Consider the following 16,182-nt stretch of genomic DNA (forward strand, 5'->3'; position numbering starts at 1 on the left):
TATATATATATATATATATATATATATATATATATATGTGTGTGTGTGTGTGTGTGTGTGTATTTGTATGTTTTTAGTTGTGAAGCTATGTTAAAAAAGGCTATTATAAAGAGGTACAATGTGTTGTGTGAAAGCTACCTCAAGAAGAAGCATAAATATCTACGAAGAAGATGATTTTGGATTTTCTGGCATCCTTGTATCAAATTAAGAAGAGAAAGTCTTGAAACACACATGGTGCGTAAATCGAGAAATAATCAAAAGATGAAGGGGAGGTTGCAGAAAGAATAGCGACATCCCTCCAAGGTCTGGCAGGATAATTGGACCCTACTTAGCTACTAAGTGACAAGTGTGTGTGTGTGTGTGTGTGTGTGTGTGTGTGTGTGTGTGTGTGTGTGTGTGTGTGTGTGTTTACTTGATAAATCATGAATCTCTAAGTGATCAATAAATACTGTCATTCTTAAAGATATGGATAGTACAAGCATAAAACTAAGTAGTATTCTAACAATAATAGTTAACAATACAAATCACACTATCGTCATGCTATTCCACACGAAATACGCGAACCAAAAGATTGACTCATCTTTATTTGCTATATAGTTTCCTTTACTGATATCCATTATTTTATACCTTTTGTACTTTCTATGAATAAATCTATTTCATGCCGTACACTTTCTATTTCAATGCTACCTCATTATACTTGCTATTATTCCTTTACCTTTATTTGATATTTAAAAAAAAAATCTATTACGTTATATTTGAAACCGTGTCATTCCAGTTACTTCAACTTTATTTGATACCATATTAAAATTTTGTTACATTGCATTCATTTGATATCTTCTTACATTTTCTATCAGAGCTAAATATTTCAGAACATTCAAGGCTGGATGCGGGGAATTTGAGGTTTGTTCACAACTTTACAGCTGATTTGAAGAAGAAGAAGATCCTGCAATGTTTACATTTCATTCACATTACTGCTGCTACGTAGTAACGAAGTACTTACTACATAATAAGTCTGTGAGATGAAATATACTTGATTGCCATTGTGGACTCCATTATAGTGAAGGTAACCTAAACTTATATCTCAGTCTGTAGTATACTTTATACGCAAACCATCCAGTCTTTAGAAATAAAAAGACTAAAAGAAGTGGTTGTTGGTTTATTGCAGATTTGTGACTGTCCTGGCATTTTATGTACTGGGCAAAGCTTAAGCTTTGCTTAATGTATTGTTGTGACTGCATTTGTATAAAATCTTATATATTGGGGGTTTGTCCGTAGATTGGTGTCTGGTAGATATCTGAGTTGACAAAGTGAACGAGATTTAAGGTGGCCCAAGGAATTTAACAGGCTTCGTAAAGTAAATTTTATGGGGCAAATTGTTTTTATCTTTGTCTGAAATGATGATATTAAGCTAGTTTAACGATTTAAGAAATATGATTTAGTGCTACTTTACCAAGAATGAAGCTGGTTGAAAAGCAAACATAGGGTTGAGACTTGATTAGTCTTAGGGTAAGCTAAGGATGTGACAGTCTAGGGGTGGTCACATGCAGGCATAGCACCCTAATAGGTAAGGATACAGTTCCTTGGTTAGCTTAGGTTGGGGTAAACTCATATTTTCAAAATTCCAAAAGCTATGATGGATAAACCACATTTTAAGAGGGAAACAAACATGAGAACACCACCTAACCCAACCTCGGAGCCGTATCCTTACTTGAACCCACCCCTCCTTAGACCACCCTGTGTTTGCTTACTAATCACTTGTCCGAAGTAACTACTTTACACCCCCAGCTGGTTAAGGTAAACCACAGTTTTATGGGGTTTCCTCCTCTCATAAAATTAATAAAAGTCCCTTCTGGTTGTGTAGAACCTTCCCTCCAACCTGGACTACAAAGCATGCCAGTGTACTTAATAGGATATTCAATTAACCTTCCATACTCTTCTTATACTCGGTGAAACTTTCTAAGATCGCTAGTGTGGGCCCAGATAGAAAACACAGTTGTCAGATCTTCAGGTAAGGTCATTTAAATGTTTCCCACAGAGATAATCTCTCTTGGGATGATTAGTTTAAGGTCTTGAGAGTCTAGGGAGAAGGTTTGCTTCTTAAATACGCCTGTCTACTTATTTCTTTGTTTTCTCTCTTGGTTCTATTTACTTCCCTTTATATACCATATGTATTATTTACAAATATTTTTTTTAATCAGTCTTTTTTTTGAATGGTTAAAGTAATTACTACATTACAGTATTAGATAATGGTATTATATGCAGCACATTTTAATACACTTCTTATGTTTTGAAGGAAAACAAAAGAAGTTGTCTATTTATTTTTCATTAATTCATAAACTGTTAACTTTCTTCAAAATGGATGCAGAAACAATAAAATTTGAAATATCGTTGTTCCGACACTATACAAACCATTTTGCTCTTTTTAGGGAATAGACTTTCGGCGAAGCTGGAAACTAGCCGTAGGACTTTTAGCAACGTATAACTAGCCATCACTAGTTGACGAGTTAGGTTATGGGTTAGTACCAGCTACCCTGCTCATATGCACCTGTTCTATACCACTAGTTTTGCTTTTGGCATGGTTGTGCGAACGTTCTCTTTCCTTTCCCCGTAAGCAAACTGGGTTTGACTTTTCTCATTCAGGAGTTGTTGGGTTTCGGGGTTCCTGTCCTGCGGGCTTGCCCTGCCTTGAAGGTCGCCAATGCGGCACTTTCTTTTGTCTTGAGACTTCCCCATTTCCTTCGTTCTTCATGCAGAGTTTCCCTGGCTTGGAGGACTTTCCTTGTATCAAGTGTCAGGAGTGACCATCCTCCCAGTGGGTGAGACTTGGTAGGTGGCGAAAGAGGAATTATAAAGGGATTCTTCTCTTTCATGGTCTTCCTCGAAGGCAAAGAAAACCCGACTTCCTTCTTTGTCGGCCTGATCCCTTCCACTCTGACTGCTCGTTCGTTCTCCTCTGGAGGACGGTCGAGTAAGAGTGTTGACCACTCAGGAGGTAAGTACCGATAGAGCTCTTGTGACGCCTGGACAACCCTTAGGTGCAGACACCATAGCTTTCCTTAGTGAAGCTACAACATCCTGTCTTCCTTGGGGTTTTTGGGTCTTTCAGCTAAGGAATGATTTTTCGCGAGTACTACTGTACAGTTAAGGGCACATTTAGGATGCATATCTGCCTCCCTAAGGATTAACCACATTTATCCTTTCTGAGAATCTGGAGGTAATGCCCCAACAATTTTCTCATGCCCTTAGCGGCAGCTCTCTTTGCATTGCTACCTTCGTTCCTACAGCTCTGACATACGGACGGGAATAGTTACAACCTGTACTCCTTGGGGTTTCCAGTTAGGGTGGGTTTTCTCCCTTGTTCCTCCTATTACCGTAGTACGAGGGTGACCCAGAAGCTGCTTGAATGAAAACAGTTTCAACTGGTGCTCCTCGGAGTTTCAGTATGGATTTTCTCTCTCATTCCTCCTAATGCTGAGTACGAGGGTCATCCAGAAATGGGCTTCATCTACATTTCTCAGGCAGCTCTCAATCCCAACCTTCAATTTGAGCTCACCTCGTTGATGGGAAATAGAGAGTGATGCCCGAAGGTCTGCCTCCAGGTGTTGGACTTCCCCCTTCCGAGGGACAGTTAACCTCCACCATGTGTTGGGCAATTTTTGCTTCCGAGGGAGAGAGACCTTCCACCAGCCACTGTCCAGCAATCTTCCTGCTTGCAGGGAGAATTGCCGACAGTGGCAACAGAGGTTGGTTGCCTTTCCTGCCCGCGTAGGGCCTTCGTCTGAGTGGTTTCCACCTCGGGGGATTTCCTCTAGTGGTAAATGGATTCCATGGCCTGCTCTTGCTCTTCAGAGCTTGGCGACGAGGGAGTTAGGTGACTTCTTTCAGTTCCTGCTCATCGCCCCCGTATCATCAGGGTATAAAACGAGTCTTGTGAGCATTTTCCCTTTTAGGTCTTAGCTGCAGATGATGACGCTTGCCGACTGCTTGCGATCACTGCCTCTCCCATCGTCAAGACTCATAGACTTTAACTCTTTGTGATTATTGTTGACATCGGGCTTTTGGGCACAACAAAGCTCTTAGAGCCTTGTAAGGCCAGGCCTTTTGGGGCCTGTGCCTCATGGTCTCTACCTCTTACGATGGAGAAAATAGTCGTAGGCTATAACTTTCGGTTTACTGTATTACCTACATTGTGCTTGTTGGGGCACAACTGTCTTTGTGAGCTATAACCTTTTTGGGTTATTGCTGCAGATGATGATACCTGCCGACTTCTTGTGGTTACATATCCCGTCGTGCCCCTGGGGCACAACAGAAATTGTGAGCTTTAACCCCTCTGGGTTATTGCTGTTTGCGGTCGCTAACTCTTATCATCGCTGCCATAAACCACAGCAGAGCTCTTGGAGTTTTGTGAAGACAGGTCCTTTGTGATCTCCTCCTCTGGTTTTCCTAGCCTTACAAGGGAAAGCTTGGTTTTCCTGCTGTGAGTTAACTCACAGAAAAATCTTTTTCCAGTCTTACTTATGCCTCCTAATGCAGGATCATATTAGCCTACTCGACAGACCTCCTCCTGGAGTGATGATGAGTGTTCTTCTCATGCATGAATGAACAACCCTTTGTGTGCGAGTGTCTCTCACTGACAAGAGTCTGGTCAAACGCTAAGCACGGGGAACACCTATATACTTTTCCATAAGAGGGAGCCCACCCATACACTGAACGTTATTGATGTACGCAGGCGAGTTCCTCTCACTGGCAAAGGCTGTGCAACTACAGTTACTTGGCAACACCCCCATAGTGAGGTTTTAATCACAAGACTTACCTGGTGGTTATAGATATAGCTTACGTCCCTGACGTCATGGCAGAAAAATTCAAAACTCTCGCCGATTGGATAGCCAGGTGTGCTACCCATGCGCCCCTGGCGAGGTACCCGGAAACCATTCCCTCGGTATTCATATCTTCCCTGCCGGCGCTAGCAGTAACATTGGTTGGATATTCTCCTCGTGTTTTGACTGATTAATGCTATCCCTTTGGTGAAGTACAGTACAATAATTCTGGTTTTTTGACTCTCGCTTGATTGATTTTTCGTTTGGATATTGATTTTGTGACCCTTGCTTGTATTTGATCTCTCTGTCAAAGTTCAAAATGGCTACCCCCTCTAGTGGTTTTAGGGTGTGTGCTAGTGGGTGTAGGACCCATTTGTCAAAGGCCTCCATTGATCCTCATTCATTATGCATTAAATGTAGGGGTAAAGTTTGTAAACTTGATGATAGGTGTGACGAATGCCTTATTTTGTCTGATCATGAGTGGCTTAATTTTGATCGTTATATTCGTAAGTTCGCTAAAGATAGGGTAAGACGTAGTTCTTCTCTTTCTTCTAAAGATTCCTATTCCTTCTCCTGTAGTGCTAGTTCCAGATCCCGCTAAGAGTACCATGAATGAACCAACTCTTGAAGATATGATGTTGGCTATCCAGGCGTTGGGTACGAAGGTAGAGTCTATCGCTGCGGATAGAACGCAGTTAATGGCTGATGTTAAACAGCTAAAAAGTTGAAGTGTTAAAGGTACAGTGAGTGTATTAGTGATGTGGAGGGTACGCCTGCTCGGGCTTGTCGTTCTCCTAGTCCTGGACCTCTTCCAAGCTCCCCAACCCCTGGGAGAAGGAATGTCGAAAGACGAAAGGAAACGAGAGGCATTACTTCCCGAGCAGACGTTCCCTCGAGCGTTCGTGATTTTTCCCAGGATGTTCGCTCTTTCTGTAGAAAAGGCGAAGTTAAAAAGTTTGGCTCATCATCGGAGGATGATTTACCTAAAAGAGGTTGGAGTCAAACTTCTAGACCTCTTAAGAGGAAAATTGACCTATGTCTTTCCAGGACATCGCAAGCAGGCTGTGGTCATTGGAACAGTCCTGAACGTTTTTCGTCTGAAGGAAGCACACCTTCTAAGCGGCCTGCTAGGACATTAGTTGAAAATAGTCTTGCTGTTGAGCAATTATCCGGCCTGGCCGTAACATCCTTTCATGCTCCTTCCCCTCCTTCAGATTGGATCTCACCTGCTGTTCGTTCTAGGCAGTCTTTGAGCGGTGGAGAAGAAGAACTTGTGATTAGTGTTTCGCAAGACTCTAATTTTAAGATGTTGGAAGAAATGCAGCAGAAACTTTCATCTTTTATGAAAGGCTACCAACCTACTGAATCCTCCTCTCTTAACACTAAGGAGCGCAAGGCAGAGAGTCGGCGAACGCTTGGTGATAAAGTTTCTAAATGCGTTGAGTGTGCGGCTACGCACAGAGATGATAGGGAAAGTAAACGTTCTTCACGAAAGGCTGATCTCTCGGGCTTTCAGGAAGTCAGGCGTTCTCCTAATCGAGCTGCTGTTCATGCGCATAGCAGTGATTGTGATCGTTCTGCTGTAAGCGCTTTCAAGCGTTCAGCTAGGCTTGATGTCGAGCGTGCTCTTGAGCGTCCTCCCGTCAAGCATTCAACAGAACGCGAGCGTCCTCCATGACGTGACGTAGAGCGTGATGTCAGGCGTTCAACAGAACGCGAGCGTCCTCCAGAGCGTGACGTAGAGTGTGACCTCATCGAGCGTTCAGAGCGCAAGCGTCCTCCCATCGAGCGTCCTCACATTGATCATTCATCGGAACGCAAGCGTTCTTACATTGACTGCCCTCTTTCATGCGATGCAGAACAACAAACATCTAGACAGGACTTTGAACTTAATGCAACGCTTCTTAACTCTGACCGCGCGGATCGAGAGCGTCCTGAGGAGCAGCGAGACTTGTTATCAGAGGAAGAAGCTGATGTTCCTCTTTCACCTTCCAAACCCTTTGAGGAGTTATCTGAGGATGAGGACTCTAAATCTTTTCGTCATTCGGTAGACTTAAAGAAGCTGATGAAGATTTTTCATGTTGAGTTCCCAAAGTCTTTTATTCCTGTGGCTCCACAATCGCCTCCATCAGAGTTTACTCTAGGGAAACCTAAGAAAAAGCATCTTAAATGGTGTTCTCTCGTTCATCTAAAAGAGCATTTAAATTAATGGGAGACTGGATGGGTGCCAAGAAAGAGCAAGGGAAAGTGGCCTTCGCATTTCCCCCTACTAGGTTGGCTTCTAGATCTAGTGTTTGGTACGATACGGGAGAGGTTCTCGGCTTGGGAGTTCCTGCCTCTGCCCAAGGAGATTTCTCAAGCCTGGTAGACGCTCCTCGTAAATCGGCCATGAGGAAGACTAAGGTGTTTTGGTCTACTTCCAAATTAGACCATTTACTCAAAGGTGTTTTCAGAGCCTTCGAGGTATTTAATTTCCTTGATTGGACTCTAGGGGCCTTGGACAAAAAGATGACTACACTCAAGGAAGGAGACTCTTCGAACCTAATCCACGTCATGTCATGCATGGATAAGGCATTGCGAGACGGGGCTAATGAGTTAGCTGCTATTTTTACAGCAGGAATTCTCAAAAAGAGAGCCCAATTGTGTTCGTTCCTGTCCGTGGCAGTTTCATCCTTTCAGAAATCAGAATTATTATAATCTCCACTGTCGTCATCTCTGTTCCCACAGGTCCTTATTAAGGAGATTTCTTCTTCGTTAACACAGAAGGCCACTCAAGACCTGGTCTCGAAGACGGCAAGGAAAGTGTTGCCACCTTCTTTCGTTAGCCGCAAACCTAAAGAGGTTGCTCCTTTTCAGAAGTTTTCTCAGCCCTTTCGAGGAAGACCTTCCATTAGAGGTAACTTCAGATCAGATGGAAGGGGGACTAAGAAAAGAGGAGCAAGAACAGGGCGAAGCAGAGTCTGACTGCTTTCGCCTTCAGGCAGTAGGAGCCAGACTAAACATCTACTGGCAGGTGTGGGAGAGGGGTGCAGATCCTTGGTCAGTCCAACTTCTAAGGAAGGGCTACAGGATCCCTTTTATAAATCAACCCCCTCTAAGGTTAACTCCTATGGATCTCTCTCCCAAGTACAAGGAGGAATTAAAGAGGCAAGCATTACAGCTACAATTGTCTCTCATGTTGGAGAAGGGAGCTGTAGAGAAAGTACGAAACTGGAAGTCACCAGGCTTTTACAACCGCCTTTTCCTAGTTCCCAAGAACTCAGGGGGATGGCGTCCAGTTCTGGACGTAAGTGCTCTCAACAACTTCATCCAGACAACAAAGTTCTCAATGGAGACGACGAAGTCGGTGCTTGCAGCGGTAAGGAAGGGCGACTGGATGGTATTACTGGACCTTCAGGATGCTTATTTCCATATCCCGATTCATCCAAAGTTCAAGCACTTTCTGAGATTCGTTTTCCGAGGAGAAGTCTTTCGATTTCGAGCCCTGTGTTTTGGCCTCAACATCGCCCCACAGGTCTTTACGAGACTTATGCTCAGTGTAGCAAGGATGCTCCACTCAAGAGGCATCACAGCCTCCCTGTACCTGGACGATTGGCTTTTAAGAGACCGCTCTCAAGATCACTGCCTGAAGGATCTTCAGACAACTTTGAAGTTGACGGAAGAATTGGGTCTTCTAGTCAACAAAGACAAATCTTCACTGATACCTTTTCAAGAGGTTATATATTTAGGAGTGATGATTCGGAGTCAGGTTTTTCGGGCTTTTCCGTCTTCCTTAAGGACGGAGCAAGCACTTCAGAAAATACGTGCGTTTCTTGGAGAGCAGAGGTGTTCTGCGAGGAGGTGGATGAGTCTGTTGGGAACTCTCTCCTCTTTGGAACAGTTCATCTCTCTGGGAAGGCTGAACCTTCGACCACTCCAATTTCACCTCAACTCTTGCTGGAACAAGGAGAAGGATTTGGAGAAGGTGTGTGTTCCGATCACAAAGTCAATGAGACACTGCCTGCAGTGGTGGAACGACCCTATCAAATTTCAAGAAGGTTGCTCATTAAAACTGAAGAGCCCAGACCTAGTGTTGTGTTCCGACGCCTCGGACTCGGGGTGGGGGGCAACACTGGGCAATGTGGAAGCATCAGGGGTGTGGATGGAGATTCAGAAGTCTTTCCACATAAATCAAAAGGAGCTGCTTGCAGTTCTTTTGGCCCTGAAGAGCTTCGAAGGGTCAGTACGAAACAAAGTGATTCAAGTCAATGCAGACAACACCACGGCATTGGCCTACATTGCCAAACAAGGAGGAACACCCTCTATTTCCCTTTGCGAGACGGCGAGAGAGCTGCTCATTTGGGCAAAGGAAAGACAGGTTACCTTACTTACAAGGTTTATCGAGGGGGAGAGGAATGTTTTGGCAGACGGTCTCAGCAGGATAGGACAATTCCTATCCACTGAGTGGACTCTACACCTAGAGGTGTGCAAGAGTCTGTGGAAACTTTGGGGTCGCCCTTGTATAGATCTTTTCGCGACTGCAAAGACCAAGAGACTAGAGACATATTGCTCCCCAGTGCCAGATCTCGAGGCAGTACACACAGACGCATTCCTGCTAGATTGGGCAAATCTAGATGTGTACGCTTTTCCTCCGTTCAAGATCCTGTACAAAGTTCTTCAAAAGGTTGTGACAAGCAAAGGGACCAGAATGACCTTGATAGCCCCCCTCTGGCCCTGAAGAGAATGGTTCACAGAGGTACTGGAATGGATGGTGGGTACTCCCAGAAGCCTCCCTTTACGAGTAGATTTACTCAGACAGCCCCACTTGGTAAGACACCATCAAAATCTCCAAAGTCTTCGACTAACTGCCTTCAGACTATCGAAAGACTCACAAGAGCTAGAGGCTTTTCGAAGGAGGCAGCTAGGGCGATTGCAAGGGCTAGGAGGTCTTCAACCATCAGAGTCTTTCAATCCAAGTGGGAAGTTTTCAGGGAATGGTGCAGGGTCAACTCTGTTTCCTCTTCCAGTACCTCTGTAACTCAGATTGCTGATTTTCTTTTATTCCTGAAAAAGAAACTAAGTTTTTCTACATCAACTATCAAGGGATACAGGAGTGTTGACGACTGTGTTCAGGCACAGGAACCTGGATCTTTCAAATGATAAGGATCTACAAGAACTAATTAAATCCTTTGAGACAACAAAACAACAACACCAGGATTCACCAGCTTGGAATCTGGATGTTGTGTTAAAATTTCTGATGAGTGACAGGTTTGAACCCCTGCACTCTACATCTATGAAGGACCTCACAATGAAAACCCTTTTCATGGTTAGTCTGGCAACAGCCAAGAGGATTAGTGAAGTTCATGCTAAGAACGAGCGCCCTTCCCAACCTTGGCCTAAGGCCTTTCAGATTTCGCACCTGGCGGACGTGGTTGGAAACGAGCTAGAGAGAGTTTTATGTCCAGTAAGGGCCCTCAAGTTTTACTTAGACAGAACAAAGACTTTAAGAGGCAAGTCGGAAGCACTGTGGTGCTGGGTGAAGAAACCTTCCTTGCCAATGTCCAAGAATGCTCTATCTTACTTTATTAGACTTCTAATTAAAGAGGCTCATTCTCACTGCAGTGAGACAGACTTTAGTCTTTTGAAAGTAAAGACTCACGAAGTAAGAGCAGTGGTATTCAAGCAAAATCGTTCCTTGCAAAGCATTATGGACACAACCGTCTGGAGAAGCAAATCTGTGTTCGCCTCACACTATTTGAAAAATGTCCAGACTCTATATGATGACCGATATACTCTGGGACCGTTTGTAGCAGCGGGTACAGTAGTGGGAGAAGGATCCGCCACTACTTTCCCATAATCCTAATACCTTTTCTTTCTCTTGGAACTTTTATTTGGTGATTTTATGGTTTTGTGGAGATTGCGACAGTCTTCCGCAATCATTGATTTGTCAGGTGGTCTTTTTTGTTCTTTGAGAGTGCCCCGGAATGGGTATTAGAGGAGGCTCTGTCACAAAGAGGTGTGATCACCGGTTGGCAGCTCCTAGGGATCTTCAGCCCCCTGAGAGGACCGCTGGATCTCATAGGGATAGCAGACATAATGGCAGAGTATCATTGAAGTCAGCTTCCTTATCAGGTATGAAACCCTTAAGTTTGTTTTGTATTTTAGAAACTCTTAGGCAGAATTCCAACTATATTGGCTGTCTATAACCCTCCACCAAAGGTGTTAATCAGCTACTGTATATATATATAACCACCAGGTAAGTCTTGTGTTTAAAAATGTTTTGTTCCGTAACTGAAATACAAACCACGCTATTTACATGGGGTAATTACTTCGGCGTAGCTGAATGACGAGCCATTAGAATTTTAACGAGGGTTTAATACCCCACCGCTAGTTAGCGGGGGGTAGGGAGGGGTAGCTAGCTTACCCCCCCCCTCACACACACCAGTGAGTGCTTCACTTTACTTTTGGCTCGGGCGGAGAACAGACCTGTCTGCTCCCTCCCTCGCTTTGACTGCCATTAATCTGTTTTTGCTTTTTCTTCCTCACAGTGTGTTTGAAGTTGGCCTCTACTGATTATGCGTACGTGCCCTGGACTTCCTGGCCGCCCTTGTGAGACTTTTATGTCGGCGGTCGACACCGACCCCCACACCTTGTGTCCTCATTGTAGGGGCCAACGGTGTGATAGCGGTAATGTATGTATCGAATGTAGGGAGTGGTCTACCTCCCAGTGGGAGAGGTTTGCCCTGCGCCGGAAGAAAAAGTCTAAAAGGGATCTTTCTCCTTCAGAGGCTTCTTTGAAGAGAGAAAATTCCAAGACTTCTTCTTCCGTAGCCCTTTCCTCCTCCCAAGCTCCCCCTCGAGCGGTCTCTTCCGAGAGGCCGGCCAGTGATAGCGTAGACCGTATTGCTGTTGACTGATCCAAATACAAATTATCTACGAATTTGTCATATTTTCATTATAAAATAAATTTTTGTTCATACTTAAAATCCCCCCTCCTCCCCTCTAGAGACTAGAGGCATAAAAGATATGAATACCGAGGGAATGGTTTCCGGGTACTTTGCCAGGGGCGCATGGGTAGCACACCTGGCTATCCAATCGGCGATTGACGCGAGTTTTGAATTTTTCTGCCGTGACATCAGGGACGTAAGCTATATATATAACCACCAGGAAAGTATGTTCAGAAATTTATTTTATAATGAAAATAAAATTTTTAGCATAAGTTACTTCGGCTGCACACGTGCTCTCGCCTTTACAAACGCAAGGAGGTGTGTTCCTGCGGCAATACAATCCCCCAGGGTTTTTGCACAGAGGTGAATGCCTGCCGACCGCTTGCGGCTGCAGCATCCCACCAGGCACAATGAATCTCGTTAGACTTGAATCTTGTGGGGTTATTGCCACAGACATGAATGCTCTCCGACTGCTTGCAGCTGCCACTTCCGATCGTGGTTTGGACAACGCAGAGTCTTGTGAGACGATGAGTCTCGTGAGATAATCTCTTGACTACTCCTTCCTACGAGATAGAGAGCATTTTGGAACTCTGACATGGTGCCGGCATCTGATCCCTTGTGATCTCTGCCTCACCCTGTCATGCTGTCAGTACACAATGGTCTTGAGAGACATAACCCTTTGAGGTTATTCGCTGAAGTCTCTATTCCCGATGGGATGGAATCAGCTCATGATTACATTTATGAAAGATAGCAATCAAGTATTTGCCTGCTTGCTGATATACTTGTCCCACCCACGAGGCGAATTGTCAAGTGCTTACTACCTACAAGGTTTGAACTGTGATCGCGTTGCAAGCTGTATGTGCTCCTTGTAGGCCTACGCACGTCCACAAACAGGTTCACAATGCTTGGGCTAGTCAACGATCATTTTCTTTTAAGCTATGATGTTGCTCTTCGTTGCGCACACACTGTTTGCAAGGGACTCCATGAGGTACCTCAGGGAACAAATGAAAATGTGTTCACGATACTCAAACTCGTGTATGAGCACTTACCCTGAGCAGGAAGTTACGATTTGACACACCCACATGCAGGAAGGCAAACTAATACTGCCGACAAAGGCTATTCGCTTTGCTAGTTGCATGCACTAACCTCACGGCTACATGCACTCTGGTGAGGAGTAGCAAGGGGTCTTATGTTAACATAGGTACAGTAGTCTGCTCTTAAGGGGGCTCCTCTTTCATCTCCCATCATAGGGGATACCTGTCATCAGAGAGAAGGAGGTTTTTTTGCGAACATTTATTGATGTTTTCTAATTGAGTATCGGGTTCAACAAATCATTCGGCCGCACCCGTCAAGGGATATTTCTGCTGTAAGATTGGAAGGAACTTTCCGTATACAGTCTGTAAGAAAATTTTTCTTTCTGTGTTACTAGTCAGTAACCAGACCCATGCATACGTCTACCTGACTGACAAATGTGACTGAAGCTACATCTCAATCTTGTCCTTCGGAAGTAGTAGCTTGTGACCAAGAGTTTGCTTGACAGCAATAAACTAGGGAGGTTCACTGGAATGCCATTATCCGCAAGAGATAACTGGGCCACTCAGGTTTTTACCGGTCTGTAAGTGGACATACACGACCAACTCCCATTCCAGCAAAGGCAGTTGACAAGTTTCATCATCCCTTTGCAGAGATAGTTGCTTGCAACCAATCGCATAACATGACTTGAAATGTTTACTTGTTAAGGAACCACTCGGTGCACTCAGATGAGATTTGATCTTTTACTTGGAAGTCAAATGATCCTGATTCCTCTTATTTGAAGCATCCGACCACTTGGGGTTTGTCAATAGACACAATCCCTGCGTGGTGCTGGCTGTCCTATTGGGTAGTTAGCTGATCAGGTGTCTCAGAGTGTGTCCCAGTTTCTGAGGGAATCAAAAGGGAAAACTTAGTTGTTCCGTAACCGAAATACAAACCACGCTATTTACATTGGGTTTACCTTTTAGCGTAGCTGAAATGGCGAGCCATTAGAATTTAACGAGGGTGAAATACCCCCGCGCTAGTTAACGGGGGGGGGGGGAGTGGTAGCTAGCTACTCCTCCCCCCCTCACACACAGGTGAATGCTCCTCTTTCACTTTTGGCTCGGACATGGACAGACGTCTCTGTCTTTGTCCTCGCTTGGCAGCCATTGTTGTTTTGTCTTTACTTAATCACTTACTTTTCTTTTACTCAATATATATGTAAACATTTTCTCATGTTTATGTATATATTTGAGTATAGAAATCAGTAAGTTTCCTTTACAGAGTTTGTGCTTGTGTGTGTAGTGTACGATATCTCCGTGGAGCCCTCGGCAGTTTAGGCCACCATGGTGTTTTTTTATGGGTTGCGATCGAGTTTGCTTCGGTCTTTCTCTCTCTCTCTCTTGAGGTCGTTCACCCTTTTACTACGTTACTACGCCTTTTGTAGCTTCCTTCCCGTGTGGGGGGGTTGCTACGCCGTACGTTTTGTCTCAATTAGTTTATGAATCTAATTGTATTTGTTGATTTTTCAGCTTTGTAGAACGATTCTTTTCGGGGTTTTCGTTCTTTTTTTAGTGTTCTTTCATTTTTAAATTACATAATTACATAGTTACATAATTATAATTGTTATAATTCTGTGTTGGTTACAGCTCTCCTTCTGTGAGTGTAAGTGGTTGTGAGGGCACGTGCCTGTTGTGTAATTCTTGTGTTCCTTTCCCTCGGGATTCCTCTTCGGAGCCTTCCCGGGGGAATGAATGTGTACTAATGATTTTTTTTTTATTTTTTTTTTACAGTTACTGATCTAGTTCGTTTCTGTAATATGGCAACGGCGTGAGCTGTCTTGTTGAGGCCTGGGGATTCGGCTGTTGCTGCCTCCCCTATGGATTTTCGTCAGGGGCGTGTCTCCTTCTTCTGGAAGTACTCCCGTGACGATTGACAGCTCTCCGGTTCATTTTAGAACTCTCAGGAGGCTCGCCTCCTTGGGTGGGTAACTTTCCTTCCGAGGGAAGTTTTTCTTGTCCAGGCTTGAGTTTTTCCCCTTTTGGGGGGGTTCTTCTCTTGCCTTTTTTTCGTGCGACTATGCTCTTGGTGCTGAGCGGTCGCACCTGCAGTTTCGCTCAAGGGGCTGGGCAACTGCAGGAGCCCCTCTTCGGAGGATTGCTCCTTTTAGGTCACTGGCTGACCAGTCTCTTCTACGAAGTGTTTCTCTTTCGTTCGCGAGAGAGTACACTCATAGAGACTCCTCTTCGAAGGATTCTTCTGCTGTTGTTGCTGTTGGCCTCCTTTGCCGTAAGGCTCACCGTCCGCCTTGTCGTAAGGGCCTCCCATCTCCCTATAAGGGTGCTAAGAGGCGCCTTTTTGAATCTCCGTATGCAGCCTACAACTCCTTCTTCTTGATCTTCCGCCCCTGGTGCAGATGGACAGCAGTCTGACCTCGTCTTCCGACGGGCAACGGTCTTCCCGACGGACAACGGTCTTCCGACGGACATCAGTCTCCCGGCGGACAGACAACGGTCTTCCGACGGACATCAGTCTCCCGACGGACAACGATCCCTTCGGGGCTAAGGGTTGCCTCCCACGGGGGTTCTTCCCTTGCGTGTCAGGGTTCCCCTGCGCGCCCTTCTGCTGTGTTCTCTCCTGCTCAGTGTTAGCGCACAGGCGCTCTCCTGCTCCTGCTCAGTGTTAGCGCACAGGCGCTCTCCTGCTCCTGCTCAGTGTTAGTGCACAGGCACTCTCCTGCTCATCAGCGCTTTCCTGATCGCTAGCGCTCTCCTGTTCGCCTGTTCGTCAGCGCTCTCATGAGGATCATCTCTGCGGTTCCTGTTGGTTCCTGTTATGCGCCCTGTGCACCCACGTTCGCCCTCGCGATCTAGAACTTCGGTTCAGGTCTTGGACAAGGACTCTTCTTCTTCGCACAGGCTTCCACGCGTTGCCTTCTGCTCGCCAGCGACCACAGACACGTCAACGTTCACCTGCTTGTCAGCGATCTCCTACGCGTCAACGATCGCCATCGATCTGCCACGCGTGTCAGTTCCCCTGGACACCATCAGTAGCGATCTAGCGCTCGCCTGTTGTGGACCACAATCTCCGGTAGCTGAGTCTTGCAGTAGATCTTCCTCCTGCTCGCCAGCGCTCACCTTTACTTCTGTCCTTCTGTGCCCCAGCTTTCTTCAATCGCCAGCGCACATCTGCGCGCCCTTTTTTGCCACGCACCAATGGGCGCCAACTGTTTTCTGACCGTCTAGGATCGCCTTATTAACAGCTTGCTTCAGCGCTCACCTTCCTGATGCACCTGCGCGCCTTCTGTTAGCGTGATGCGGGCTAACCATCACTAGTCTCTCTCGCGTTGGCAATCGCCTACGCGCCCGCGCGATTCTTCACCTGCGCGCTAGCGTTTTGTTAACGCACCACCGCTCGCCAACGCG

At 45.4% G+C, this 16,182-nt stretch overlaps 1 protein-coding gene across 1 annotated transcript in view; it reads left to right on the forward strand.

Moving 5' to 3' along the window:
- The first annotated feature begins 928 nt into the window (after positions 1 to 928).
- Positions 929 to 16,182, forward strand: part of LOC137651316 (zinc finger protein 729-like) — a 49,162-nt gene continuing 33,908 nt past the window's right edge. The window contains exon 1 of the mRNA XM_068384589.1: positions 929 to 1,063. The gene's annotated coding sequence lies outside the window, so the exon portion shown is untranslated. The remainder of the gene's footprint in view (positions 1,064 to 16,182) is intronic.

The sequence above is a fragment of the Palaemon carinicauda genome, chromosome 12 (genome assembly GCF_036898095.1).
Source record: "Palaemon carinicauda isolate YSFRI2023 chromosome 12, ASM3689809v2, whole genome shotgun sequence".
Lineage (NCBI taxonomy): Eukaryota > Metazoa > Arthropoda > Malacostraca > Decapoda > Palaemonidae > Palaemon > Palaemon carinicauda.